Source organism: Heptranchias perlo, chromosome 32, assembly GCF_035084215.1.
Source record: "Heptranchias perlo isolate sHepPer1 chromosome 32, sHepPer1.hap1, whole genome shotgun sequence".
NCBI lineage: Eukaryota > Metazoa > Chordata > Chondrichthyes > Hexanchiformes > Hexanchidae > Heptranchias > Heptranchias perlo.
In genome coordinates, this window is record NC_090356.1 from 11,412,590 (window position 1) to 11,439,652 (window position 27,063).

Genomic DNA, 27,063 nt, shown 5'->3' on the forward strand with positions numbered 1-27,063 from the left:
CTATCCAATTCGTCCCATTCCCCTGATCTTTTCCCATAGCCCTATTAATTTTTTTCCCTTCAAGTATTTATCTAATTCCCTTTTGAAAGTTACTATTGAATCTGCTTCCACCACCCTTTCAATTGTAAACAATTTTACAACACCAAGTTATAGTCCAACAATTTTATTTTAAAATCCACAAGCTTTCGGAGGCTTCCTCCTTCCTCAGGTGAATGTGGCAAATCTACTCCATCGTATGTGCTGCTGTTGGGAGCACTACTGCCTGAATTAGAGGTTGTCAGTTCAATCTCCCCCTCCAGGGCTTCAGCACATAAAGTTAGCTGGAATTTCAGTGCAGTGCTGAGGGAGTGCTGCATTGCTGGATATTCTGTCCTTTCAGGCAGTGCATTTCAGATCATTACAACTCGCTGCATAAAAAAATGTTTCCTCATGTCGCCTCTGGCTCTTTTGCCAATCACCTTAAATCTGTGTCCTTTGGTTACTGACCCTTCTGCCACTGGAAAAATTTTCTCCCTATTTACTCTATCAAAACCGTTCATGATTTTGAACATCTCTATCAAATCTCGCCTTAACCTTCTCTGTCCTGAGGAGAACAACCTTAGCGCCTCCAGTCTCTCCACATAACTGAAGTCCCTCATACCTGGTACCATTCTAGTAAATCTCTTCTGCACCCTCTCTAAGACCTTGACATCCTTCCTAAAGTGTGGTGCCCAGAATTGAACAAAATACTCCAGCTGAGGCCTAACCAGTGTTTTATAATGGTTTAGCATAACTTTGTTGCTTTTGTATTCTATGCCTCTATTAATAAAGCCCAGGATCCCATATGCTTTCTTAACAGCCTTCTCAACTTGTCCTGCCACCTTCAAAGATTTGTGTATGTGCACCCCCAGGTCTCTCTGTTCCTGCACCTTTTAAAATTGCACCATTTAGTTTATATTGCCTCTCCTCATTCTTCCTACCAAAATGCATCACTTCACACTTCTATGCATTAAATTTCATCTGCTATGTCTCTTTCCATTTCACCAGTCTATGTCCTCCTGAAGTCTGTTACTATCCTCCGACATTTCCAAGTTTCATCTCATCTGCAAACTTTGAAATTATACCCTCTATACCCAAGTCCAGGTCATTAATGTATATCAAAAAGATATATAATACTGACCCCTGGGGAACACCACTGTATACTCCCCTCCAGTCTAAAAAACAACCGTTCACCACCACGCTCTGCTTTCTGTCCCTGAACCAATTTTGTATCCACGCTACCACTGTCCCTTGAATCCCACGGGCCTTAATTTTGCTAACAGGTTTATTATATGGTACTTTATCAAATGTCTTTTGAAAGTCCATATGCACAACATCAACTGCACTACCCTCATCAACCCTCTCCATTAATGTATTGTCATTATTTACAATGGACTTGACAATGTTTGACATTATGAACCTCTGATGTTCAAACTGGCACTGGCAGTGTTAGATTCTGGAATCTTACAATTACAGGCTCTCTCTCTCTCTCTCTGAAAACAGCCTCTGATTCTTACATTTAATTACACATTTCATGACTATCTGAACGGCTAGTGGTTCAGAAGTTTTGCATATTATGATTATAACAGCTACGTACCTTATTGGAAAGAAAGAATCATTTTACTAAAAAATATGTTGATGGTTTGATTTTTGCTTTAAAAAGGAAAATCCCTACAAGCAGCATTTAACCTTATTTGGTTGGAGCCTCCTTTTTCCCAATGAAGATCACCCACCACCTTTTAGTGTTCACTTAACCCCGTCTAGTGGACATATGGTGTACTACTCGCCCTTTTCACTTCTCTTCAATTTTCAGATGAAATCAATGGGAAGAAAAATTGGACGAGGGGTATAACGGGCTGCCGCTCGCCTTGTGACCCTGCCCAAGTTGAGTTTCCACCCCCCCCCCCCCATTGAATCTTGCTGATGGATGGGGGTCTAGACAGTAGCGGGGGTGGGGGCAGATGGCAGATTTTCCCGTTGGCTGTAACAGCAGCGTAACCTCAGGGTAACCTGAGATTTCCGTCTGCCCCATGACTGCGCCCCAGTCCCGCTGTGTGGGGAACTGTCAGCGGAAATCTGCGACCCAGCACTCTAAGAAACACTGTGCTCAAGCACCAGTGTGCTTGGCCACCATGCCACCCATCTATTGTGTCTTAGAAAAAGACAAGTGGCGAATTTAATAAGATGGATGGATCGTATCCGAGTGAAGTTTCGGAATGAGGTCATTTAGTTTCTGTTTTGAAGAAAAATATTTCACAATTATATCAGCTATATCTCCAATAATTAAGCGCAGTCCATCACCTTCTCAAGGGCAATACATGCCAGCCTTGCCAGCGATGCCCATATCCCGAGAATGAATAAAAAATGTGCATTCTACTTCTCTTAATTCAAAGTCGCTTAATTCAATTTTATATGAAAATGAATTTTTCTTGCACCAAATTCCCACTTTGTTGCATTATTTACATTCAAATTATTGGATCATTCAAATTCTTTCAGTGCAAAAAAAGACCTTGAATTATTAGGAACAGACTGTACTGTAATGTTGCAATAATCCTGCTCTCTGTGGGATCAAGAATAAAGCTGCAGACTTCATCTTTGTACTTGCCTAACTAATGCTAGAATTTAAAATTAAAAGGCACCAGCAGCATTCAGAGATGGTACTAAGCAGAATTTAAATGTGCCATGTGCAGTTCTTGAAAATCAAGTTTCTGATGCTGCACTTGCTGATGTACTGACACTTGGTGAGGCTAGAGGGCACTGAAAGCTCAGAAAAGGCAGATTATGTACAGTGTTAAGAAGAGCTACAGATATTTGACAATACTGTGGATCACCAGTGGTGTCTCTAATGGTGAGTTGCAGCACACGGTATTTTGTAATGACAGGAGCTGTTGTAGTACAGTTCCCACCGCTTATAGTTGGTGTTAACACGATTCACCCACTTTAAGTGGTGTCCAGTTTAACCACAATAGGTTAGGTCTCCTCATTTCAATCTCCGTGCTAAGCCTCCTCATTCCGTTGTTCTAATAGACTGAAGCTAGCAAACATATTCTCGACAGGCTGAAATCAAACAATATTCAGGCACGGAGGATTAAATGGCAACTGCGAATTAAGCAACTTTGAAATAAGTGCAGACTGTATCTGGATGGGGAGCAGAAGTGTAAACCCATTTTTTTAACTATTCATTCTCGGGATGTGGGTATCGCTGGCAAGGCCGGCGTTTATTGCCCACCCATAGTTGCCGTGAGAAGGTGGTTATGGGCTTTCTTCTTGAACCGCTGCAGTCCGTGTGGTGAAGGTACTCGCACAGTGCTGTTAGGTTGGTAGTACCAGGATTTTGACTCAGCGATGATGAACGGTGATGTGTCAGGATGGTGTGTGACTTGCGGGGGAACTTGGAGGTGATGGTGTTCTACACACCTTTATTTCCTCTTCTTGCCCTTCCATCTTCAATAACACATGTCTACTCTTATCATAAGACATCATGTGCCTGATAACTTTCATACGTTGATATGATGGATTACTGATGAGCAGCATTAGAAGATCTTGTTTCACTGAAGTGAATGGGCTGGAATATTTTCATCTTTTCAGGACATCACTAATCAATGCACTGTGTTCTGTACTGCATATTATATCGAACAAATTGATTAAATTATCTCGTTACACAAGTTGTAAGCTTCTAAAGATATTTTCAACTTCTAAGTATAGCTAGTTCTCCCATCTGTATGGGGATTTCCAAATTGAATAGGATATTTCGATCATTCATGGCAGTGTACAAGATTCTTTGATTCCAGTCAAAACTACAAGGTGAAGGTCACTTTCAGATTAAGTTACTACAATGCAGACCTGTTAGAAAGAAAGAAGAAAGACTTGCCTTTATATAGCGCTTTCCACAGTCTCGGGCGTTCCAAAACTTTTGAAGTGTGGTTACTGTTGTAATGCTAGTAATAACTATCAGAATTGATTCTTGGTGACCATTTTTTCTGTCTTCTCTTCGTGGTAGGACAGTCTGATCTGTTCTGTAAATATGAAGGAACACACAGAAAGCCAGACCAAGTCCTTTGATCATTGCCGTATCACTTGGACAAAACTAAAAAAGAAATCAAGGTTGCAGCAGCACTGGTAACACAATGGAGTCTGTAGCACAGATTAAGTTAAGAGTGCCTAATAGCGAAGGAAGTTTCCGGCTGGTTACTATAATGCAGCTCACCGGCACAGTTGACAATTAGAATTTGGATTAAATTGCCAGCAACCTGAACACATGCTGACTGTATGAGCAGGTTTTCAATAACCAGCTTGAAACTTCCTTCACTCCTAGGCAGCTTGAGAGAGGAAGTACACTGACAATTTAAACCATACTGCTGGTTAAAGTCTCACGGCATAACGCTCCCGTCATTACAAAACACTGCTTTCTCCGACTTAATGTGAGCAATGTCACAGGAGATCAGCTAGTAAATAAATAAAAATGGCAGCTGCACTGAACACCCTACAAGGCACATCTGGGAATTCCAATGGGCTGAACTCCCACACCTGTTAAATATTGTAAACAATTTTACAACACCAAGTTATAGTCCAGCAATTTTATTTTAAATTCACAAGCTTTCGGAGGCTTCCTCCTTCGTCAGGTGAACGATGTGACAATTTCACATCGTTCACCTGACGAAGGAGGAAGCCTCCGAAAGCTTGTGAATTTAAAATAAAATTGCTGGACTATAACTTGGTGTTGTAAAATTGCTTACAATTGTCAACCCCAGTCCATCACCGGCATCTCCACATCATGACCTGTTAAATAACTACTGTTTGCATTATGTAGTACATCTCACTCCAAGTAATGAAAGAAAGAAAGACTTGCATTTACATCACGCCTTTCACAACATCAGGTCGTCCCAAAGTACTTTACAGCTAATGAAGTTCTTTTTTGAAGTATAGCCACTTTAGTAATGCAGGAAACACGGCAGTCAATTTACGCACAGTATGGTCCCACAAACAGCAATGTGATAATGACCAGATAATCTGTTTTAGTGATATTGGTGCTTGAAGTCATGCTATGTAATACATAGCATGACTTCAGGTAAATGTTCCTCAGGTAAATGTTCCATACATATGGAACATTTACCTGAGGAAGGAGGAAGCCTCCGAAAGCTTGTGAATTTAAAATAAAATTGCTGGACTATAACTTGGTGTTGTAAAATTGTTTACAATTGTCAACCCCAGTCCATCACCGGCATCTCCACACTATGTAATACTAGTAGCAAATGCATTAACACATTTCAAATTAAGCTATTTATTTTAAAAAGGCCTCTGTTAAACTTGTAGATGGAAGAATTTCATACCAATACGTTAATGTGTTTGTTGCTGCTATCACCCAGGTGATTTGAACCCATCATTCGCTATCTGTTGGTGCACTCCACTTCTTTATAAGAGAGACTGACAAAAGCACACATGAACAACCTTAGATTTTACCGATGTGGGCCACACAGGCTTTTGATGTGGACAGAGAAGATCAAAGTGCAGGGAGATGCACCAAGGATGTCCAGGCTGAACACCAACAACTTGCATTTATATAGCACTTTAACAACAACAATTTGCATTTATATAGCACCTTTAAAATAGTAGAACACCCCAAGGTGCTTCACAGGGGTGATTATCAAACAAAATTTGACACCGAGCCATATAAGGAGATATTAGGGCAGGTGACCAAAAGCTTGGTCAAAGAAGTAGGCTTTAAGGAGCATCTTAAAGGAGAAGAGAGAGGTAGAGAGCTGGAGAGATTTAGAGAGGGAATTCCACAGCTTAGGGCCTAGGCAGTTGAAGACATGGCCACCAATGGTGGGGTGAAGCAGAGCAGGGATGCACAAGAGGCCAGAATTGGTGGAACGCAGAGTTTTTGGAGGGTTGTAGGATGGGAGGACATTACAGGGATAGGGAGGGGCTAGACCGTGGATCAATTTGAACACAAGGATGAGAATTTTAATTCGAGGCGTTGCTGGACCGGGAGCCAACAACGTAGGTCGGTGAGCACTGGGGCAATGGGTGAACCGGACTTGGTGCGAGTTAAAGCCTCACTCTGAGAGCACAAGTGCATGAGATGCTTTGAGATCAGAGATTTTTTCATCCAGTTTTGCATTCCTGGATGATAAACTTTTCATTGCTTGTCGACCAATGTTGCCATTACATTAGGGGAATGAAAACTCCCAGAAACAAAAGCAAACCTTGATTTGCACTGCTGCCCAAACTCATTTTAGGTTTGCTGGCTTGATATATCGTTCACCACTAGCCTCTGCTCACTTCCCTTTAAAAACATTGCAGAGAGGATGAATCTAAAAATCTAAATAAATCAGCAGCAGCTTTCAAATTTGGCAAGCACTCTGAGTTTTGGTTTGTGGGAAAGTGGATGTTTTCAAAATTAAATTTATTCTAATGATTAATCACATAACAGCTAGGATACTAATTCATGGTGCATGGATCCTAGAGAGGCATCTGGGGAGGGATGAGGCAGATAATAAACCAGGCAAATAAACGGTTTTAGTTGGAAAGTAAATTTGCATTACTAGGTATAATGAGGCACTTTGCTGCATGTCAGCTGTTACTCCTTCTCCAGATTCTGACCTCATCCGTTGTTTGACTGCGCATCCTTAGTTAATTAAAGCTGGCTGATTAGATCTATGCTCTTTAGTATGTTGTAAATGAATCCTGATGGGCCATATAACCCAGCGCTGACAGTAACCTGATGAGCTGTTTTTATAAAACACATGCGCACTGAGTGAACTAAACCCGTACCCATTTCCACACTTACTCTGTTATTGCAGTTTTTTTCTAAAGCAAGGAAAACAAAATTACATAATTTTAAATCCGTACATAAACAGATTTTTTTTAACGTTTGAAGTTTAAATTTACCAAGTACGAACTGAATTGAGGACCATTGACTGCTGCCAGTGCATATTAAAAAATCAGCGTGCGTTGACCACGATTTTCCACCCACTGATTTCATGTGTCCACACTTTCCTGATACGTGCTGGTGATGGGTGAATTAACAATCACGAGGGAATGGGATAAGGCTGCTCAAACTCATGCACTTAAAGCCATCAGAGAGGAGACTTTCAACTCATTAAAAATGTAGCAACAGATAGGCAAAAGTTTATGATGCACTGAAGACCGCATCATTATTAAAAGAGACTTGTGAATGGTGAGATGCTGCAGTGAGTTGGGCATTATTTGCTATTATTATATGTGGTTTGCATTTACAGTCTACGCGCTGCTGAGTTCCCAATCTGAGCTGAATTGTGGTGAGGAAATTGCTAAGTAAAGGCCAAGCACTTCACCACGACAACAACAACAACAACAACTTGCATTTATATAGCACCTTTAACGTAGTAACACATCCCAAGGCGCTTCACAGGAGCGTAATCAGTCAAAAATTGACACCGAGCCAAAGACGGAGACGTTAGGACAGGTGACCAAAAGCTTGGTTAAGGAGGTCGGTGTTAAAGAGCAACTTAAAGGAGGAGAGAGAGTGGAGAGGCGAAAAGGTCTCGGGAGGAAATTCCCGCAAATCCTTGGAAAATGACCCACTACACATATAGTTAAAATCTTGCAAGACATTGTGAAGTCGATTACGAATTGTGTATGTGTGTCGAGAGCACACTTGTTTCGATTAAAGGTTGTAGGTGGTCTTATCAACGCAACTAGAGATTGTGATGCTTAGTTGTGTTGCGACCGTTTGGGACAGGCCCGATGGACCAGTTGATCTTTTCCTGTCCATCTTTTTGTACGTTTGTATGTTTATATGTAAGTAGTAGACAAATCTTCCATTAGTACTTTCTATTGAGATAGTACTTCTTTAAAAAGTCTGCTTTTCTCTAAAACTATTGAGTAGAACTCTTAACCCCAATGATTTCCGTTGGGTTTATTCCTGATCGTCTGCCATAACTTCAGCGGAAGGTCATTGGGAACCATGGAGAAACAGCATAATCAACCTTCCGTCCCAGTTCTCTGGGGTTTCCGCCAATCTTCCACCGAAGACACGGTTGGAGATTGGAGAACTGCCGTGAAAATTCTACCCTTTAGTCAGTGACATAGCAAAGTTTAACCGACTCAGGAGGTGGGGAGGGGATTGGAACTCAAGATTTGGCTGACTTGGCAGGAAAGGGACCAAGCTGCGAACTGGGGAATGCCGACATACCAGGTGTGAAGAACGAGCGGGGGAATTGCACAGATTGGCAGGCCGAACCTGGAGGCCTGAGATGTGTGCCAGAGGTTCCTGGGTGCGAAATGGAGGCGTTGGCCAACCTCAAAATGATTGGGCAGATCATGACCCCCCCTAACCCCGCACTGGCTCCACTACTGCTCTTAGTGTTTCGATCATCCAAAGAATGGAAAGAATTTCTGAAGAAAGCTGAGAAAGGAGCAAACCAATTTTCTAAGACTTCCCACATTTTGGAAGAGTGAGCTGTGATTGAGCAGGTACCTGTTGGCAGAGGTAAAATTTTTAGTAGCTATTCACAGCCAGAAAAACAAATTTTAAGGAAGAGATTTCTTACCCAATGTGTTTAAAGAGGAAGTTCAAAATAAGGATGTAAATCCCAAAGAGGATCTTAAGATAAGGTCTGTTTTAAGGTTCCTGAAAAACCTGCCTTTTGCAGGAAATGGGGAAATAGCTTGGTACAACTAAAGGTCTCAGAAGCTTTGAGGTGAACTAATTGCAACATTTTGTACTTAGTTAACTTACAGTAAAACAGAAGGAATGCTTGCTGCTTTTTACAAAATATAAAACCTCAAGAAAAATAGAGTAGATCTGTAACCACTAAGGCCTGTGTTTTCCTCTTTTTTGGGAATAATGTGTTAATTACTTTTATTTCCTTGTTTTTTACAAATCAAATCAAAATGGCAAGTTAATCTTCAACGTTCCGCTGCGGCATCGCCAAGTCCCTCTCGCTGGCAGTAACGGGCTTCCTAGGAGCCTCCCTTCCATGGGTAGCGATCCTTAACCCGGGAAAATGGGTCAGAGGTCACAGGTGAAGTCCACCCCACCACACCCTGCCCCATCTCCATCGGCAAAACTGCCCCGAAGAAAAGTCCAGGCCTTCAGGGATATTATTTAGTGTTGGGAATGAGGTACCAAAGGGTGAAGCGCAGCCCAGCGGTGCTGAAGATTTAGCCGAGCGGATGGCTTTTGAGAGGCCAGCACATGTAGGGAAAAGGTCTGGTCTACTGAATACTCCTCATAGCTTATCTCAGGATTCCAACAGTGTTACAACATATAGCATGTGTGGAGCAGGCACATAGTCCTTGCCAACAGCAGTTCAAGGGATGGACGTATGATTGATCTGCTCTGCAGTTTGACATTGAGCAGGAAACAATACCAATGGCACAGGAGTGATGACTGTAGTGACACAGACCATCTCCCTTTGGCTGAAGATAATAGACACAGCAGTTGGAACAAGAATTTGGGCTTCCAAAATCTAAAGAGTAGTTAAACTTGCCCCCGACCACCTAGAATCATAGAGTCAATCATAGAATCATACAGCACAGAAGGAGGCCAAGGCCCATCATGCCTGTGCTGGCTCTCTGAAAGAGCTACCAATTAGTCTCACTCTCCTGCTCTTTCCCCGTAGCCCTGCAAATTTTCCCTTTTTAAGTATATATCCAATTCCATTTTGAAAGTTATTATTGAATCTGCTTCCACCACCCTTTCAGGCAATGCATTCCAGATCATAACAACTCGCTGAGTAAAGCATTGCTTCCGAAAGCAATGAGCCATAATGACTTCAGTAAAGGGTACTCCTGGCACTGATACAGGTGTATCAATGTTAACTGCAGATGCAAATGGCAGCCTTCTGAATCATAGGCAGCTAGAATCAACACTCCCTGATACAGAAGAACTTACCAGGAGGGCATATACACCGCAATATGCAGCTGGATGCAAATTGCAAGGCATAAATGCCACAGAGAACACATCGAAGACTTGCATTCAAAAAACTCATGGTACATGCTCTAATTTAATAAATAAAATAATGAATTACTTCTAATATATTCTGATGAAAGGTCATCGACATAAAAAGGTTAACTCTGTTTCTCCACAGATGCTGCCTAACCTGCTGAGTGTTTCCAGCATTTTCTGTTTTTACTTCTAATATATTTTGTCATCTGGCATTTCTTTATGGTGCTGAAATTGAAGAAGCATTTGCTTCAAAGCAGATCAAACTGAACTTGTGCAATCCTTTGCAAATCTAAACAGGTGAAGAAATGAGCAGTTCCCGATATATAAAATATGTCCAATTGGAAGTTAAAATGGCCAATTGCACCGGAATCCTGCTGATGGCTTCCTGAACATTAACTGACAAAAAGATTCGGTGGAGAGCAGGTGCTCCATGAGCATAGGACAATCACAGAATTTGGAAGGTAGGCCTTGCACCCATTTACGAAAGGGCTGCACTTTGGGAGTAAGGGAAGGAGCTCTTAAAGTGCCTCAGGCTTTGTGTGGTTTTTACCCCAATTTTTACAATACCTTTTAATACAGTACTGTTTTTATTAGACATATTTTCCTATTTCGGGAATTTTTATTACTAACTAGTGGATCTCCCATGGCTTGTAATATCATGTTTCCTTGCATGGCTGGTTGTTTCTCTATCTCCTCTTTTGGTTCTTTCTGTCTCTGTACGTCGTTTACTGGCTGTCTCTCTGTGCTTTTTTTTTCGCTTGAGTCTTTCTTTATTTATGTTTTTGGTTGTTCTTCTGTGTCTGTTCCCGGGTCCTGCACATTCTGTTTCTAGCTCCTGCACATGTAAAGTGCAACGATCCCACCACCAGCGCAATGGGACCACATAATCAAAGAAAATCCTGTACTATTCTGTGAGGGACAATGAACGATGTTAAATTGAAATAATTCTGAGCAATATCTGATGAATACTTTTGGGGATTGTGTGTTTCATCAAAACTCTGAATTAAATCCTATAATTTGCACAAAGTTAAAAGCTACTAAGTGAAATATATTGGATAGCTCTTGGCAAATATTGAGTTGGAATTGATGAAATATTGTCTGATCTTGCTGATACTGAGTTAAGAGCACTGAGTTGCAGAGAACAAGTGACGAGGAAAAATATTGACATGGTGTTGACTAAATGATGCTGAATGTTACTTAAAACATTTTCTTGACGGTATACATATTAATAAATATTGCATGTTTAAAAGATAGTGGCATAAACCATCAGAATTCAAGCAGGAGATCTGTTATTGCTTTGGACACACTCCAGACTGTGTTAAATGCCTTTGTATTATGAAGAATAAGTTTATTTATTGTTGATCATGTCCCTTTTTTTTCCACTGGCAAGAGTGTCATGGGCACCGCAGCAGACAGATGGCTCCTGCAATTAGTTCATGTGCCTTGAGCACCAGTGGCACTGAGATTGATTTTACTGTATGTTACAGGGGAATATCATAGCTGGTATAGTGTAAGTGTATTGCAATGCATTACTAGCTGGAAAACTGTACTGTGGAACTGTGTGAGTAATTCACATTTCAAAGTGCTTAAATATCATTGCTATAGATGAGGTGTATGATGTTGAGTCATGCCTACATTGGATTAAAAGGGAGCACACAGGAATGGTGAAGTCATTTCTTTCATTACGTTACTCGCCCATTTTGTCTCCATTTAATTATTGCATTGCTCTTGCACTTCTTATTATCTGGTCAGAGAATTGTGCTGTTATTATACAACTAACCAGGTGCTGGATTAGTGTAAATGCAGCACCAGATTGTTAACTGCTTCCTCTCATATTCTCCGAACATCATTGGAAGGGGGAATGAAGGGGTGGAGGAGGGGGGATTGTCAGCTGGAGCTTATACCATGCAATTTGACTCAGGTCAACTTTGCTACTGAGGCAAATCTACCTACTGGGAGTAATATGACCGTAACACTAACAGAGCTGATCTCTGTGCAACTTATAAGCACACACTGAGCACTCCCATTTGTCTAAAGCTGGGACCACTCCCTATCGTTTAAAGTTTGGAACACCCCCTGGATATAACTAGAAGAACAGTGACTAAAGAGTTGTAGTAAGTAGCACTTCATTTATGTGACACCAGAATCATCTCTTGTATGACCTCATTACCCCTGCCTTCCTCTCTCCACAGATGCTGCCTGACCTGCTGAGTGTTTCCAGCATTTTCTGTTTTTATTTCAAATTTCTGGCATCTGTTGTATTTTGCTTTTTGTTTTATTGAGTTGCTCTCCATTTGGTGAATGATGTCCAGTTGTTGTTGTTTGCATTGGGTTAACTATAAATTGCTGCTGTCTGTACTAGATGAACGATATTAAATTACCCCTCTCTGCCTAGGTTAATGACACATTTGAGATTGGGTTAACTTATTGTTGCATGTGCTTGTAGCAGGGAAATGGGGATTACCCACACTGGATGGGTCAATTCAGAGAACCATAAATGTTTACAGCACAGACCGAAGCTGTTTGACCCATCGTGTCAGCACAGCACCAATCTCCATTTCCATTACTAAACAATCTGGAAATACTGCACAGTGTTACAAATACTGCAGAGTCCCTTCAGTGTCCTCCCAATTATCCTTAGACTCATTGAATCCATCTCAGAAAGATGAGTGAGTGAAACCTGTTGGAATTCAAACACAAGACTTTCCGGTGCCAAGTTCAACACTCAGCTGGCTAAGATATCCTTACATGAATGATGTTAAGTTGGCCTTGACTGCATCAGTTGAATAATAAAGAGTTACTTTGTTCTTAATCAAAGGGGTAATTTTGACTTTTGTCGATAGTGTAAAATGGGCAATATCAGATAAGCCGCTTGTTATACATCTCTCCCCATTTTTGTTTCCATTGAAGTCAACGGAAATGAAAATGGGGAGAGAAATGTAATGGGCGACTGATCCAATATCGCCCGTTTTACACTATCGGCAAAAGTCAAAATTACCCCCAATGACACTTAGGTGCAGTCGTATTGGGTTAATTGGGTTAATCGTGAAAATCGTGTGAAATGGGCTGCTGATTTGCTATGAACCTGTTTCGCTCTACTTGTGCAGACCAATTTCACCCCCATAATGTTCTGGATGGAGACCCCTCACCCAAAGTGAATAATCAGTGTGGGTGTAATAACATACCAAGTAACCGAATGGTCTTAGGTGGGCATGAGCAAGGGACAAGTTTTCCATTTTAATATCAACAAAAATAGAAAAAAGAAAAATCCACTGGTGTTACCATAGTCTCAAATTACTCTTTGCCCTTCCGATCAACATATGGTGGTGAGATTACACTATGCTGAGTTTGGTATTTCTTTCTTTCATGCTTATAAACATTATACAACTAAAGAAAAGCAATGACTAATGAAAATCAGCTCTTGCATTTTATGCAGCTTTTCATAGACATATCTAGATATCAACCACCCTTTTAAATGGAGAAGTATTAAAATGTTACTCTTTGCAGAAGCATTTGTCAGTATAAAACTTCAGTTTTGAGTAGAGTGCTTTGTTAAACGCGACACAATGCAAAGTAGCTGGCAATCAAGGCCATGTTTTTTAATCTGTTTACCATTATGATGATTCCCTGCCAATCAACCATTAGGAGTCTGTCTCTGATGAATGTTTCACTGTAAGTTTACTTAAATTAGCTGCGCAGCAAGTTCACACATAGCAGATGTTACATCTCTTGCCGCAAAAACTTTTGCACTGCATTTTTATTAAGATTGTTATTGAGCTTTGTAGGATAATAACGCCACAGGAACAGATGCAGAACACTGTTCTGATTTAATTCAACAAAACAACGCAGAAAAAAAGATTGCAATATTAACTGGACATATGAAATAAAATTAGAAAATGATGAAAATACACTGCAAGTCTATTAGCATTTGAAAAAGAAAAGGCAGGGTAAGGGGGCAAAATTGGTCTACCAATTAATTTGATCCATCGATGGAAAGTCAGGCATAGTGTAAGATGGGCTGCCAAATTGCTGTGAGCCTGTTTCACGCTACTGGCACAGACCAATTTTACCCCCTTAATGTCTTAGATGGAGACCCTTCACCCAAAGTGAATAATAAATGTGGATGTTATGAAATACCTCTAATGATACCTACTGCCGCAACAAGTAACCCAATGGTCTTAGGTAGGTATGACCAAGGGGCGTCTTTTCATTTTATATACTGCAGGAAAAGAATAAGATGAGATAGGTCAAAAAATGATTAGTTATGTGAACAGAATCCTGCTGCCCACATTGTACCCTTCAATTTTTTTAGGGAGGAGGGAGCATGAAAAGACTGTGATTATAAAATTACTTCAGCGAGCTTTGATCAAGATGAAAGTCTCAAATATCCTCCTCTTGACCTTGATACCTCCAATCTCAAAGTTCGAGTCACTCAGTTTACCATGCATAAGAGGAGTTCTGGGTTTACTATGCATTAACTGAATTCTGCTGGGCACTGGTTGAGTGGTGCTATGTATATCAGGCATTGAGTGAGGGGTGCTGTGTATGTCATGCACTGGGTGAGTGGTGCTGGGTCTATCATGCAGTGGGTGAGTGGTGCTGGGTCTATCATGACCGGGTGGGCGATGCTGGGTCTATCATGCACTGGGTGGGCAATGCTGGGTATATCATGCACTGGGTGAGTGGTGCTGGGTCTATCATGCACTGGGTGAGTGGTGCTGGGTTTATCATGCACTGGGTGAGTGGTGCTGGGTATATCATGCACTGGGTGAGTGGTGCTGAGTCTATCATGGAGTGGGTGAGTGATGCTGGGTATATCATGCACTGGGTGACTGGTGCTGGGTCTATCATGCCGTGGGTGAGTGGTGCTGGGTCTATCATGCACTGGGTGAATTATGTTGAGTCTATCACGCACTGGGTGAGTGGTGCTGGGTCTATCATGCACTGGGTGAATTATGTTGAGTCTATCACGCACTGGGTGAGTGGTGCTGGGTCTATCACGCACTGGGTGAGTGGTGCTGGGTCTATCACGCACTGGGAGAGTGGTGCTGGGTCTATCACGCACTGGGTGAGTGGTGCTGTGTCTATCACGCACTGGGTGAGTGGTGCTGGGTCTATCACGCACTGGGAGAGTGGTGCTGGGTCTATCATGCACTGGGTGAGGGGTGCTGGGTCTCTCATGCACTGGGTGTGTGGTGCTGGGTCTATCATGCCGTGGGTGAGTGGTGCTGAGTCTATCATGCAGTGGGTGAGTGGTGCTGGGTCTATCATGCAGTGGGTGAGTGGTGCTGGGTCTATCATGCACTGGGTGAGCGGTGCTGGGTCTCTCATGCACTGGGTGAGTGGTGCTGGGTCTATCATGCACTGGGTGAGCGGTGCTGGGTCTCTCATGCACTGGGTGAGTGGTGCTGGGTCTATCATGCACTGGGTGAGTGATGCTGGGTCTATCATGCAGTGAGTGAGTGGTGCTGGGTCTATCATGCACTGGGTGAGCGGTGCTGGGTCTGTCATGCAGTGAGTGAGTGGTGCTGGGTCTATCATGCACCGGGTGAGCGGTGCTGGGTCTCTCATGCACTGGGTGAGTGGTGCTGGGTCTATCATGCACTGGGTGAGCGGTGCTGGGTCTCTCATGCACTGGGTGAGTGATGCTGGGTCTATCATGCAGTGAGTGAGTGGTGCTGGGTCTATCATGCACTGGGTGAGTGGTGCTGGGTCTATCATGCAGTGAGTGAGTGGTGCTGGGTCTATCATGCACTGGGTGAGTGGTGCTGGGTCTATCATGCACTGGGTGAGCGGTGCTGGGTCTCTCATGCACTGGGTGAGTGGTGCTGGGTCTATCATGCCGTGGGTGAGTGGTGCTGAGTCTATCATGCAGTGGGTGAGTGGTGCTGGGTCTATCATGCCGTGGGTGAGTGGTGCTGAGTCTATCATGCAGTGGGTGAGTGGTGCTGGGTCTATCATGCAGTGGGTGAGTGGTGCTGGGTCTATCATGCACTGGGTGAGCGGTGCTGGGTCTCTCATGCACTGGGTGAGTGGTGCTGGGTCTATCATGCACTGGGTGAGTGATGCTGGGTCTATCATGCAGTGAGTGAGTGGTGCTGGGTCTATCATGCACTGGGTGAGTGGTGCTGGGTCTATCATGCACTGGGTGAGTGGTGCTGGGTCTCTCATGCACTGGGTGAGTGGTGCTGGGTCTATCATGCTAAGGGTGAATGGTGCTGGGTCTATCATGCACTGGGTGAGTGGTGCTGGGTCTCGCATGCAGTGGGTGAGTGGTGCTGGGTCTATCATGCACTGGGTGAGTGGTGCTGGGTCTATGATGCACTGGGTGAGTGGTGCTGGGTCTATCATGCACTGGGTGAGTGGTGCTGGGTCTGTCATGCAGTGGGTGAGTGGTGCTGGGTCTGTCATGCAGTGGGTGAGTGGTGCTGGGTCTATCATGCAGTGGGTGAGTGGTGCTGGGTCTGTCATGCACTGGGTGAGTGGTGCTGGGTCTCTCATGCAGTGGGTGAGTGGTGCTGGGTCTGTCATGCACTGGGTGAGTGGTGCTGGGTCTCTCATGCACTGGGTGAGTGGTGCTGGGTCTGTCATGCACTGGGTGAGTGGTGCTGGGTCTATCATGCACTGGGTGAGTGGTGCTGGGTCTCTCATGCAGTGGGTGAGCGGTGCTGGGTCTCTCATGCACTGGGTGAGTGGTGCTGGGTCTATCATGCCGTGGGTGAGTGGTGCTGAGTCTATCATGCAGTGGGTGAGTGGTGCTGGGTCTATCATGCCGTGGGTGAGTGGTGCTGAGTCTATCATGCAGTGGGTGAGTGGTGCTGGGTCTATCATGCAGTGGGTGAGTGGTGCTGGGTCTATCATGCACTGGGTGAGCGGTGCTGGGTCTCTCATGCACTGGGTGAGTGGTGCTGGGTCTATCATGCACTGGGTGAGTGATGCTGGGTCTATCATGCAGTGAGTGAGTGGTGCTGGGTCTATCATGCACTGGGTGAGTGGTGCTGGGTCTATCATGCACTGGGTGAGTGGTGCTGGGTCTCTCATGCACTGGGTGAGTGGTGCTGGGTCTATCATGCTAAGGGTGAATGGTGCTGGGTCTATCATGCACTGGGTGAGTGGTGCTGGGTCTCGCATGCAGTGGGTGAGTGGTGCTGGGTCTATCATGCACTGGGTGAGTGGTGCTGGGTCTATGATGCACTGGGTGAGTGGTGCTGGGTCTATCATGCACTGGGTGAGTGGTGCTGGGTCTGTCATGCAGTGGGTGAGTGGTGCTGGGTCTGTCATGCAGTGGGTGAGTGGTGCTGGGTCTATCATGCAGTGGGTGAGTGGTGCTGGGTCTGTCATGCACTGGGTGAGTGGTGCTGGGTCTCTCATGCAGTGGGTGAGTGGTGCTGGGTCTGTCATGCACTGGGTGAGTGGTGCTGGGTCTCTCATGCACTGGGTGAGTGGTGCTGGGTCTGTCATGCACTGGGTGAGTGGTGCTGGGTCTGTCATGCACTGGGTGAGTGGTGCTGGGTCTGTCATACACTGGGTGAGTGGTGCTGGGTCTCTCATGCACTGGGTGAGTGGTGCTGGGTCTCGCATGCACTGGGTGAGTGGTGCTGGGTCTATCATGCACTGGGTGAGTGGTGCTGGGTCTATCATGCACTGGGTGAGTGGTGCTGGGTCTCTCATGCAGTGGGTGAGTGGTGCTGGGTCTATCATGCACTGGGTGAGTGGTGCTGGGTCTATCATGCACTGGGTGAGTGGTGCTGGGTCTATCATGCACTGGGTGAGTGGTGCTGAGTCTATCATGCACTGGGTGAGCGGTGCTGGGACTGTCATGCAGTGGGTGAGTGGTGCTGGGTCTGTCATGCAGTGGGTGAGTGGTGCTGGGTCTATCATGCAGTGGGTGAGTGGTGATGGGTCTGTCATGCAGTGGGTGAGTGGTGCTGGGTCTATCATGCAGTGGGTGAGTGGTGCTGGGTCTATCATGCAGTGGGTGAGTGGTGCTGGGTCTGTCATGCAGTGGGTGAGTGGTGCTGGGTCTCTCATGCAGTACGTGAGTGGTGCTGGGTCTATCATGCTAAGGGTGAGTGGTGCTGGGTATATCATGCACTGGGTGAGTGGTGCTGGGTCTCGCATGCACTGGGTGAGTGGTGCTGGGTCTATCATGCACTGGGTGAGTGGTGCTGGGTCTGTCATGCACTGGGTGAGTGGTGCTGGGTCTCTCATGCACTGGGTGAGTGGTGCTGGGTCTATCATGCACTGGGTGAGTGGTGCTGGGTCTGTCATGCACTGGGTGAGTGGTGCTGGGTCTCTCATGCACTGGGTGAGTGGTGCTGGGTCTATCATGCACTGGGTGAGTGGTGCTGGGTCTCGCATGCACTGGGTGAGTGGTGCTGGGTCTATCATGCACTGGGTGAGTGGTGCTGGGTCTGTCATGCACTGGGTGAGTGGTGCTGGGTCTCTCATGCACTGGGTGAGTGGTGCTGGGTCTATCATGCACTGGGTGAGTGGTGCTGGGTCTCGCATGCACTGGGTGAGTGGTGCTGGGTCTATCATGCACTGGGTGAGTGGTGCTGGGTCTGTCATGCACTGGGTGAGTGGTGCTGGGTCTGTCATGCACTGGGTGAGTGGTGCTGGGTCTATCATGCACTGGGTGAGTGGTGCTGGGTCTGTCATGCACTGGGTGAGTGGTGCTGGGTCTATCATGCAGTGGGTGAGTGGTGCTGGGTCTGTCATGCACTGGGTGAGTGGTGCTGGGTCTGTCATGCACTGGGTGAGTGGTGCTGGGTCTATCATGCAGTGGGTGAGTGGTGCTGGGTCTGTCATGCACTGGGTGAGTGGTGCTGGGTCTCTCATGCAGTGGGTGAGTGGTGCTGGGTCTATCATGCACTGGGTGAGTGGTGCTGGGTCTATCATGCACTGGGTGAGTGGTGCTGGGTCTCTCATGCAGTGGGTGAGTGGTGCTGGGTCTATCATGCACTGGGTGAGTGGTGCTGGGTCTATCATGCACTGGGTGAGTGGTGCTGGGTCTATCATGCACTGGGTGAGTGGTGCTGAGTCTATCATGCACTGGGTGAGCGGTGCTGGGACTGTCATGCAGTGGGTGAGTGGTGCTGGGTCTGTCATGCAGTGGGTGAGTGGTGCTGGGTCTATCATGCAGTGGGTGAGTGGTGATGGGTCTGTCATGCAGTGGGTGAGTGGTGCTGGGTCTATCATGCAGTGGGTGAGTGGTGCTGGGTCTATCATGCAGTGGGTGAGTGGTGCTGGGTCTGTCATGCAGTGGGTGAGTGGTGCTGGGTCTCTCATGCAGTACGTGAGTGGTGCTGGGTCTATCATGCTAAGGGTGAGTGGTGCTGGGTATATCATGCACTGGGTGAGTGGTGCTGGGTCTCGCATGCACTGGGTGAGTGGTGCTGGGTCTATCATGCACTGGGTGAGTGGTGCTGGGTCTGTCATGCACTGGGTGAGTGGTGCTGGGTCTCTCATGCACTGGGTGAGTGGTGCTGGGTCTATCATGCACTGGGTGAGTGGTGCTGGGTCTGTCATGCACTGGGTGAGTGGTGCTGGGTCTCTCATGCACTGGGTGAGTGGTGCTGGGTCTATCATGCACTGGGTGAGTGGTGCTGGGTCTCGCATGCACTGGGTGAGTGGTGCTGGGTCTATCATGCACTGGGTGAGTGGTGCTGGGTCTGTCATGCACTGGGTGAGTGGTGCTGGGTCTCTCATGCACTGGGTGAGTGGTGCTGGGTCTATCATGCACTGGGTGAGTGGTGCTGGGTCTCGCATGCACTGGGTGAGTGGTGCTGGGTCTATCATGCACTGGGTGAGTGGTGCTGGGTCTGTCATGCACTGGGTGAGTGGTGCTGGGTCTGTCATGCACTGGGTGAGTGGTGCTGGGTCTATCATGCACTGGGTGAGTGGTGCTGGGTCTGTCATGCACTGGGTGAGTGGTGCTGGGTCTATCATGCAGTGGGTGAGTGGTGCTGGGTCTGTCATGCACTGGGTGAGTGGTGCTGGGTCTGTCATGCACTGGGTGAGTGGTGCTGGGTCTATCATGCAGTGGGTGAGTGGTGCTGGGTCTGTCATGCACTGGGTGAGTGGTGCTGGGTCTGTCATGCACTGGGTGAGTGGTGCTGGGTCTATCATGCACTGGGTGAGTGGTGCTGGCGATCGGCCGGCCCAGTGGTGACTCACCGCGCTCAGTGAGCAGAGTCTTGCGCTGTGGGCGCTGTCGAGCCTGTGCGCTATTGACCGGCTGTGCTGCTCGGTCTTGGCTGTTGTTCAACGTGAGCCGCACATTTAAGCACTTCCGCTTCTCAACTCACGGGCCTCCATTTTTTTGCACTTTAGTTTTTAAAAAAAATCTATTTTCTTGTTTCGGATGGTTCACAGTAAAAGAAACTGCAAACCAGCGGCTACCTGACGGGCTCGGTTTATGAGCGGCGGCCGGACGCCGAGCCGCTCATCAGCTTCAATGGGAGATGCGACTGACCCACTGCCGGTTACCGGGAGCGTGTGAAACCTCGACAACCCGGTACACATCCCTCAATCAGTGGATTTATGATATATAAATGTGAAATATATTGAAAACAAGCGGGTTTTCTTGAATACTGAATATCAGTATTTAGATGTAAATAAAACAATATGTTTACTTTCACCTTCTTGACAATTTAAAGCGTTATTTTTGTATCTCCATTCCTTTCAGTGATTCATTGTTTTCCTATTTCTTCGGGGTGAACATTAGACCCGTGAGGAGCCAATTCAGCAGCATGCATTTGGCCCGACTGCGGGAGTAACTGAAGCATTAGTGAGTAAAGCTCTGTTAATATTGACCCAGTAAGGATTGTTGTGGTGACAGACATTGGACCTGGGTCTGCTGATGTATCTTTTGTTTCAGTAAAGGGCCGAATCTGGCTTTGAGATCCTACATTTAAATTATCTTTAAAAGTGCAATATCAAATTTAAATTGCATTGCCTTTGAAGGCATTAGCTCACGCGAAATGTGACTGTTTATAATTAATATGCTTTAACTGGTGATCAAAAATTGTGTACTTGACATGTTTTGAAGGGACTTGTGTGTTAGGCACATTTGAAATATTTTCTGCCAATTTTTTTACAATCCACACGCACCAAGAGGTAGGGTCATTTTTACTAAAACAGTATGCAGAATATTTTAAAGACATTTTTTGTTGATGAAGAAATGAATGTGGTGAGGGAGCTCTTATTTGCTTTGGTTATGTTGCAACTGATAGGAAGTGTTTCAACTTGCTGACAGTTAATGGTGTGAATGATCCAAGTATGTGTACCATAAAATACAAAGTATAACATTCCATGTGTGGTTACCCATTAAACTTAAGGGAGCTATTGTTATCCAGTTGCTATTTATAATCTGGTATCTTTACATTGTTTCCTGAAGAATGTCACATGTGCAGGTGTCCACTCTGAAAGGGTTACAGCCTATTACTATTTTAAATCAAAGTATAGATGACTTATGCAGAAAAAGATTAACTTAATATGCAAATAGAACATCTAGTATCATGTTTATAATATTCAGTTTCACAAACGTTGGTGTGTGAAGAATCTAGTGGGGGGGGGGGGGGGAGAGAAAGTGATGAGAGGAAATCTGGGGGATTGTATCTCAATACTTAGAATATCAGACCTCAAAGTATAGATTTTGCTGCATTGGGACTTTTGTACAGGCTCTTGCCACAGTCTCTTGCTCCTTCCTTCCTTGCAGAAATGACATTGAGTGAAAGTGCAGGATTGTCTCAGTTTTTCTGTTGTTGCTTTATTAGAAAAGGTAACGAGGAGCATTTCATTACATGGACCCAAGGGGTTGCATTAGTTTATTTTGCAGCATGCAATATTCCCATATAAAAGTGAAACACTAAACAGTTACAAATGTTATGGTTTTATTTTAGTAGTGTTAGAATATCATTGCTAAAGCAGCTTTGAAGTGATGTGCCCAGTGATACGATTAATTATTGTCCTCAAGGAAAGAAAGAAATTTCTGCTCCCTAGAGGTATATTACATGACATGTTCTGAGGACTGCAAATCAGTCACATTCGATTTTTATGGAATTCTGGAATTTTTACTTGTATTTTGGGGATCACATTCTGCATTTCTATCAGCTGATAATTTGACCTATTGGTTTAAGGTGGTTGAATAAGTTAAATTCCATTTTTAATTACAAGTCATAATAGGATTTTTTGGGATGGTTACCTGCATTTTAGGGTTAATATTCCATGACACGGTCCAAGAGAATCATGATCCACTATGTTATACTTTTGGAACTCATTTTTTTTCCATGATATTTGAATCCTGTCATTTTCTTCTTACAAAGCATTATTTTGATGGCAAAATCATCCTTTTAAGCTTCCAATGTTTGTTTGAAAAACAAATTGTATTTAATGTAATTTTATCTCTATCTGGATTTTGTCTGAATACAGAAAAGGTTATATTTGGCTACTTTAGCAAACGAAGCATCATCTGATAGTTGAAAACTAAATGCTTATTAAATTCAGTGCTATTCAGATCAGCTTCAAGTTATTTGATTAAATAGATTAATGAGACAGAATCCCATTTATTGGCCCAAAAGCGGGGTTTTAAAGTCGTTCAAAATCAGACCTGAAAATTATTATTTTATTTAATTGTAATTTAGTTGGAGAAATTTTCATATTGATGATTGTCACAGTTAAGATCCCCACCCTGTTTCGTATGGATTCCATAGGGTAGCATTTTGGCTGGACTGTTAAGCTGTTGGCAATATTTTTTTTTCAGACTGTCTACTGATCAATTTTAGGCCAGATTCATAAATTCTTAGTCTACTAAACCATTCTCAGGGATTCCAGGAGAAGTTGTTGCAGTAAAATACATATTAAAAGAGAATCGTGTTAAGGATTAAGTTGCAGAAATAACTACAACGATGTTCTAAATATTACATTTATGTATAAGAAATAGCCTCAAAGACTTAATACATTTTTCAAACTGAAAATAAAGCTGTGGTTAGATGTATTTCTTGCAGAAATAATTGGAAATATACAGAAAATGGGTTTATATGTGTATGTTGTACACTGCAAAGGAAGACCTGTACTAAATGTGACTAATGACAACTGTGGCAGTTGTGCCCCAGAATGTATAATTATGATCCCAAACTAGAATGCAAACCAATTTTGGGCTCTCCAGTGGCTTATTGAGTAGTAGGGAAGTCTTAATTTTAATTCCCCATTAGTAATGAGTAAGGTTATCTCAGCCTGGGAGGAGGTGGGGTACTACCAGTGGCCTCCTTATCCCTGGATTGGGAAGGTGGAAATCATCTAGTGTTCCCATTCTGTATAGTTATCCAATTACCCCTGCCTGAATTACTGTATAAATAGCGGTGAAAATAGAATCAGGTTCAGGGATGATTCCTCCCATGGTTGAATAGCTCACTATCCCTCCCTGCCAAGAATCACATATGGATCATGATCACTTGGACTAGAGCTCTTGGAGCTTGAAGCCAGCAAGAAGTCTTGAGGACATGAGGGAAAAAGAGTAAGCTGGCAAGAAAGGAAAAAGAAAAGTCATTATCTGATAATCTGCCTGTCTTTAATATTCATCTGAAGTGTAAATATTTGTAACACATAACTTTACAATAAAATTTAGATATTTTGAACTTTTACACATCTTCATAAATGGCATCCTTTTCCTTAACTATTCCAAGAGTATATTCAACCCTCTTGGGGAGGGAAGGAACTAACCAATTGTAAAATATTTTTATGCAAGTAAATCATTATTACATTTCATATCTCAGCAAAATATATATTAGGATCTGTTTGTGTAATTGGTTACTAAAAGATAATTTGACTTGGATAAATTAAGTTGCAACTATATTTCTGTCCCTATAAAAGAATACTTTCAGACTAAATCAAGGCTGAGCTTTTTTTCTTCTTGTGTGGATATTTTAGGATGTGTTTAAACATCCTTCCTCAGTATTCTTTTCTTATAGTACTTTTAAAAAAAATCAAAATCTTAAAAATTAACTTTTTTTTGCTTGTTTGGATTGTACTCTCTGCAGACCAGCCAAAGTCAATATTCTGGTTACCAAACTAAAGTGTGCTAGTCTTCAGTTTGTCCAGCCCAACCTGTAATATCGAGAATAACTGGCAATTAGACTATATTGATGTGTTGACTATATTTTTATGTGCAGAATTATGATGGTTATGGTCTCATGTATCTATCATGGTTGGCTGTGTTTTGGAATGAGAAGCCAATGAGTAAAATGGAATATTTGAGTAATTTTTGTATGTTCAATCATTTATTCTTATTACATGAAATGCAGCATTTTAGTTTTTACTTTAGATTCTTCAGTGTTCAAACTGAAAATGAGTGTTTGTTTGTACCGGGAATTCAGCAGGTTTTTAAATGCCCGGTAGCCAGTAACACTTAAGTTTGTCATATTAGATATAGTTATAAGAAGTTCACGAGTTTTCATTTAAATATTTTTGAACTGACTTTTTTTTCAGTATAGTGGCTCATTGTTAACTTTGTATTTTGATCGTTATTATTTGTGAAATCCCATTTTTTTTGGTATTTTGTTGAACTAATTCCTGAGGCACAATTGGAGTTCCATTGGGATAAACTATTTTGTTCTCCAAAATGAATGTGTAACACTTAAAGGTAACATTAATATAATATTCCATTTATAAGACTTAATGAAATATTGATAATGTCCAAAATAACTTTTGTTTTTAAAGACATTTAAAAACAAATCATCGAGTTTGTTTATTTTTGTCGTTAAACCTTTTACCGTAGGCCATCAGAAAAAGGTGGGCCACCTATTGAGAACTGAAAAACCTTTCCGATTTTGTGCAAGAAACATCATTCAAAATGAGCACTTCTAATTACAGCATGAACTGAAGCATCGAGCACTGGCTCGTGCCTGTGTGCAGACTACACCTTGAAAGGGACTTTAACGTTGTCATCTTGTACCATTTTGGACAAAGCAAAAGAAGTGTTGTAATACTTTTGTGCCTTTTTTGAAGGGTTAATTAGTCTTTTGATTTTTTTGGTACCCTCTTTGGGTAGGATGCTCTTAATTACTGACATGTTGGATGACTTCTGTGTCACCTTAGATAATGAACCTTCATCACCTGACACTGTGTTTTGTATCATATAAGAGGTGGTGGTCAGGTTGTGGTGGGAAATTAGCGTGATAAATATTTCTGTGCAGAGTTTACCATCTGCTTCCATTCCTTTCATTCAGGTTCTCCCAAAATTAAGTATTATCTGTCCTCAGGTGCAATTTACAATGTAAAATGAGTCTGTTCTGTTAAAGTTCTGTGTGAAATTATTTTAACAAACCACATTAATATCTATTAAAATCGCCATTGCAGTTGAACAAACCAAAGACATGTTTTTTTTAAATGGCTGCACTGTATTTATTCCCTACAGTATACAGTCAAAGTCTAGGTAGCTAATGAATAATGGACAGTGCTCTAAAATATTTAATCCATACATAGTCATACAGTGCTCTAAAATATTTAATCCATATATATGCAGTCCTAATATAAGTAGCTCCTGCCAAGTGTTCTGACAAAATTCCCAAAACCTGAATTTGTAAATTGGGCTATTATCACTTCACACGCAATTGCTTTCAATAGTGAATTGGGTACTTTGTTTAGTCCCTGGACTCGTGTTTTATTAAAATAATTAAAATACTTTTCAGATTCACCTTGGCCACTGTATGGAAAGCAATGATTCTCCCGATCACGTCATAGGCTGTAAGTGTGGGTGTGGTGCTTTAAAGCACCTAAATAGTAATGGGAGAGGAAAAAAATAATTCTGAAGTTATTCTACTGTGTAATATCTTTTTGTACAACGAACTGAAGTGAAACAATGGAAGCAGTAGTGGCCATTCTTGACATCAAGGCAGCATTTGACCGAGTGTGGCACCAAGGAGCCCTAGCAAAATTGAAGTCAATGGGAATCAGGGGGAAAACTCTCCAGTGGCTGGAGTCATACCTAGCACAAAGGAAGATGGTAGTGGTTGTTGGAGGCCAATCATCTCAGCCCCAGGACATTGCTGCAGGAGTTCCTCAGGGCAGTGTCCAAGGCCCAACCATCTTCAGCTGCTTCATCAATGACCTTCCCTCCATCATAAGGTCAGAAATGGAGATGTTCGCTGATGATTGCACAGTGTTCGGTTCCATTCGCAACCCCTCAGATAATGAAGCAGTCCATGTCCGCATGCAGCAAGACCTGGACAACATCCAGGCTTGGGCTCATAAGTGGCAAGTAACATTTGCACCAGACAAGTGCCAGGCATCCCATGAACAAATAAAAAGAAAATTCTACCATAATAACATTTCAATACCCTACTGCTTTGGAGTTTTGTAGTTTGATAAATTCTAATTGAGTTCAATCTGTCAGTGAGTTCCTAATTGTGGCACAAGTTATTTCTGCAAAATTATGTTGTGGCTATGCTCTGTGCTGCTGTTCCAGAATGCAGTAGCAATACTCAGTTCAAACGAAAAAGCATATCAATAAGAAAAGGGGAGAACAAATCAAGTGGAAAAATATTCGTAGAAAAATATATTGTATACAAAAACTTACACTTTTTTTCTTTGAACAAAGACAAAATGAGGAAGGAACTCTGCTTTGGGTCATTCAGATGTATCTCCTCGTGAGTTGAGCAAAGAACCGCCTTGATGGTGTCTACCCAGTACTGGTCAGCTGGACTGTAACACTTTCAGATAAGATGTTAAACTGTGGCTCCATTTGCCTGCTCAAGTGGATATAAAAATCCAATGGCACTGTTTGAAGAAGAGCAGGGTAGTTCTCCTGGTGGCCAGGCCAATATTTATCCCTCAACCAACATCAGTTTTAAAAAAAAATCTGGTCATTCAAGGGATAATTTTCGAGGAGAGATTACACAAATTGGGGTTGTATTCTCTGGAGTTTCGAAGGTTAAGGGGTGATCTGATCGAAGTTTATAAGATATTGAGGGGAACAGATAGGGTGGATAGAGAGAAACTATTTCTGCTGGTTGGGGATTTTAGGAGTAGGGGGCACAGTCTAAAAATTAAAGCCAGACCTTTCAGGAGCAAGATTAAAAAACATTTCTACACACAAAGGGTTGTAG

The 27,063-nt window shown here is 43.3% G+C and overlaps 1 protein-coding gene across 1 annotated transcript in view; it reads left to right on the top strand.

Annotated features, from left to right (window-relative positions):
• The first annotated feature begins 20,160 nt into the window (after positions 1-20,160).
• Positions 20,161-27,063, top strand: part of pik3cd (phosphatidylinositol-4,5-bisphosphate 3-kinase, catalytic subunit delta) — a 161,251-nt gene continuing 154,348 nt past the window's right edge. The window contains exons 1-2 of the mRNA XM_067970341.1: positions 20,161-20,474; positions 20,646-20,747. The gene's annotated coding sequence lies outside the window, so the exon portion shown is untranslated. The remainder of the gene's footprint in view (positions 20,475-20,645; positions 20,748-27,063) is intronic.